The sequence below is a fragment of the Panthera onca genome, chromosome A1, assembly GCF_046562875.1.
Source record: "Panthera onca isolate mPanOnc1 chromosome A1, mPanOnc1 haplotype 2, whole genome shotgun sequence".
NCBI classification, from domain to species: domain Eukaryota; kingdom Metazoa; phylum Chordata; class Mammalia; order Carnivora; family Felidae; genus Panthera; species Panthera onca.
In genome coordinates this window covers 165264199-165268467 of record NC_138339.1, presented here as the reverse complement: position 1 = coordinate 165268467, position 4269 = coordinate 165264199, and the positions used below count along the sequence as shown (strand labels likewise).

The window sequence follows — 4269 nt, the reverse complement described above, 5'->3', positions numbered from 1 at the left end:
CACTGTCTCTGCCCCTCCTCCCTGCTCAGTCTCTTTCAAAATAAATAAATAAACAAACAAAAATTGTTAATTGTTTGGGAAGGATAAATGTCATCCATTTATCCTCATGACTCATCATGAGTGTGTGGCTGCATACTTTTGGACAATTTTAATTTTCTATGTATCTATGTATCAACTGTCTATCTATCATTCTATCTATCCATCTATCTATCTATCATCTATCATCTACCCAGTCTCTGTCAAGGTCTCCTGGCTACACTGATAGAATACATGAAAGACTGTGAGTTGTTTCACCTCTTCAAAGTATTATCTGTGCCAGATCTCTTTTTTCTGGTGAAAAACTTAACAAGCACTAGGTATTATAATTTATAAGAAGGAGAGTCAAATGCCATTTCTCTTTGCTTGTTAAAGGGACAGATTTTCATCAACAATTTCTTATTATTACCCACCATCTGTGTGATGGCTTTACATAATTACCTGCATACCGTGTCTTTGATAGGCCGTATTTCTGATAAACAGAAAATAAAATTAAGCTCTCATATGAGATCCATTACAGAGGAAGCTTGGAATAAATATAGTAGATTTAATTTTTCCCTTTCACAAACCTGACAAGGCAGCTGCTGTTCGGCTCACTTATGAATCTTTGTTTAGAATGAAATTCCAAATGATGAAGCATCAGCCTTTAATGACAAAATGTGCTATATGGTCAATTGGAAAGGAAGTGTTTCCCAGGCTTCTGTCTTACATGCATCAAGAATTAAAAGAATATGAGATAATTGAGAATGATAGATAATCGTTTTGTGCCACTGAATTTTAAATCAACACCTGGGTTAGGCACGGCGAGTAGCATCTGAAGCCAAGTACATTCAAGGAAGCGTTAGCATTTGCTTTTAATATTCATAAAGTTTTTACATTGAAGCTTTACAATATGTTCGATCACAGGTGGCACTTTAGGAAATTATGTCATATGATGGCAAATCAGCAGGTGTATGACTATTAGCATGCCAAATGAGACTGGGCACAGGTATAATACTCATCTTTGAAAGAAAAACAGCAAAATATATATTCAAACTGGATAGATAGATAAATAGATAGATAAATAGATAGATAGATAGATAGATAGATAGATAGATAGATAGATATTCCTGTTATAGGAAGGGAAATAGCTAGGACACTATTGTCCACAGCAATATAATGTCATAAAATTAGTTATGTTGGAGATACGTGGAACAAAATCACAGAGTTTAACAAAGGGAAAATAGCATCATCAATGTATGAAATGGGCACATCCTAAGCGTTCAGCTGTATGAACTTTGGTAATTCTTTACATTCAAGCAACTGACACCCTACTATATTGAGCATTCCAACACCTCGGGTGATAATTGCCTCCTCTTTTAATGCACCCACCCAAAACCTCTTTTTGATTTGACACTAGAGTTGTGAAAGTATGTGGACATTATATAATGAAATAATCAGTACATCCTTTTGCGTGCCCAGTCTCTTTTTTTTTTAATTTTTTTTTAATGTTTGTTTATTTTTGAGAGAGAGAGAGAGGGACAGAGCATGAGTAGGGAAGGGGCAGAGAGAGAGGGAGACACAGAATCTGAAACAGGCTCCAGGCTCTGAGCTGTCAGCACAGAGCCCGACACAGGGCTCAAACTCACGGACCCCGAGATCATGACCTGAGCCGAAGTCAGATGCTTAACCGACTGAGCCACCCAGGTGCCCCCCAACCAGTCTCTTTCCCTTAAAATGTCCTCATTGAGATTCATCCACACTACCGCATGGATCTGTAGCGTGTTCATTTTTCTGGCTGACTGGTAGTTTATTACATGGGTCTACACAGGGGGTTCTTGTTCCTGTTTCTGCTTTAATCTAGTTTTCTACTGATAGACAGTTGGATTATGTCTGCTTTGGGGCTCTTATGAAGTAAGCTGCTATGAGTCTTTTCTGAACAAGTCATTTTTATGGACATATGTTTTCATTTACCTTGGATACGTGATTAGGAGTGGAGCTGATACATCATGTTGCCTGTATGCTCAACTTCATAAGAGAGTGTGACCCTGCTCTTCAAAGTAGTTAAACTATTTGATACTCCTGCCCGCAAAATATGAAAAGTGTCGGCTCCTCCTCATTTCTCTAACATTTAATGTTTTTGGTCATACTTCGTTTTTAGTTCAGACATTCCCATGGGTGTAAAACGGTAGCTCACTGAAGTTTTAATTTCTACTGTTTTGATAAAGGAATCATCAACTAATAATGTTGATCTTGTCGCTTGTACATTGGCTCTCATGTTATACATCTTTTTTAATTTTTAATTTTTTTTTTGGTGAAGCAGATATGTCTTTGACCATACATCTAAAAAATATTTTTTAATGTTTATTTTTGAGAGAGACAGAGACAGAGACAGAGTGTGATCAGGGGAAGGGCAGAGAGAGATGGAGACACAGAATCCGAAGCAGGTTCTAGGCTCTGAGCTGTCAGCACAGAGCCCGACGTGGAGCTCGAACTCAAGGACATGAGATCCTGAAATGAGCCGTAGTCAGGCGCTTAACCCACTGAGCCACCTAGGCGCCCCTAAAAATAATTTTTAAGGTGAAGTTAACATAACATAAAATTAAGCACTTAAAATTGAACACCTTGGTGATATCCAGCACATTCACCACATTATACACAGCATCTCCCTGTAATTCCAAAGCACCTTGATCAACGCAAATCAAACCCCATACCCACTGAACAATGCTCCTGCTCACCACCCATCCTAACCCCTTGCCAACCCCAATCTGTGTTTTGTCTCTATGGATTGATCTAGTCCAGATCTTTCACATAAATTGAATTATATAATGTGTGACCTTTTGTGCCTGACCTTTTCCCACTAGAATGCCCTTGGAAGGATGTAAGGGTATAAATAACAATATTTTGGAGGTTTTCCCATGTAGCCGCATGTATCACTATTTCATTTCTTTTTATGGCTGAAGGATAGTCCATCGTATGTATACAACAGTTTGCTTATCCATTCATTTGCTTTTGGACATTTAGGTTATTTCGACCTTTTGGCTACTGTGACTGGTGCTGCTACAAGCACGTGTGTATATGTACCTGTTCAAGTTCATGTTTTCAATCCTTTTGGGTATACACCTGGGAATGGAATTGCTGCTTTATAAGATAAATTCTACGTGTCACTTTTTTTTATTGTGTCCTTTTCCTTTCCACTGTGGATTTTTGGAATTCTTTAGATATTTTACATAGAAGTTCTTTGTCAAACAAGCTGCAAATATATTTTCTCACCTCTGGCTTCATTCTGTCTTCTGATACATACAGACTTTGGGCTCTCAAGGAGTCCAGTTCATTTTTTTTTTTTTTTGCTGTAACATGGGTCATACTATATGTGTGGCAGGTGGCTTGAGGAAAAAAGCCCTTTACAAAATCTGTTGTACTGCAAGCCATAATGGAATGAGTACCAGGATGCTGGGTAAAGCGGTTTCAAGTTTCCTGATCCAGAAGTGTCGTAAGTGGAAAGGAAATGACGATGGTTTTTACTTTCGTTACATGGGACACTAGCAGCTGTGGTGGTTTCCTTTTCAAGACAATTTTTTTTTTTTAGTTTTATACCTTTATTTGACGATCAGTGCAGCTACGTCTCATCCACAGTAACTGCCTGTAGGTTTTTGAAACTGGTGACGGGTACATAGGTGACCAATGCATACAGCTCGTTTGTTGAATCTGCCTCCTCGTTACATTTTCTGGACAATCACGCCTGGATATGGTCTGGAACGTTCCTCGTCCCATTGGCCCAGACAGCTTTGTTGGGCCTGGCGTCATTGTGGACATCTGGAGCTCCCATATTCTCAAAGGCAGATTTCCAGATTTGTGTGTCTGAGGGGCACGTTTCTTGAAAGCCACTCCTTGGATGTCTTTGAGAATGCTGATGGTGTCTCCTTTGGTCACTACCTCGTGGATGGCAGGATGGCCCTTCTTCTTCCCACCTTTCTTTGCGAGAGCCATTGTGCCAGGCCCTGATTGGAAAACTTTCCTAAGCATGGTTTGGGGAACTACTCTATCAAGCTCGATTTCAGGCCTTGCCCTCTAATACCCCTCCCCAACTCTGTGAGTTATCTAACTACTTTCTTAAAAACCATCCCAGTATAATCCAGATAAACCTGTATTTCTTGCAACAAGAACTTTGACTAACACACCAAATCTGGATTTCACATTTTTTTTTATTGCCAACTTGACAGGTCCATTATCTGATGTTGGATTACTTTTTAT

At 39.1% G+C, this 4269-nt stretch overlaps 1 pseudogene; it reads right to left on the bottom strand.

The window, feature by feature from the left end:
* Nucleotides 1-3634: 3634 nt before the first annotated feature.
* LOC132680256 (large ribosomal subunit protein eL31 pseudogene) lies at nt 3635-4005 on the bottom strand (annotated as a pseudogene).
* Nucleotides 4006-4269: the final 264 nt, after the last annotated feature.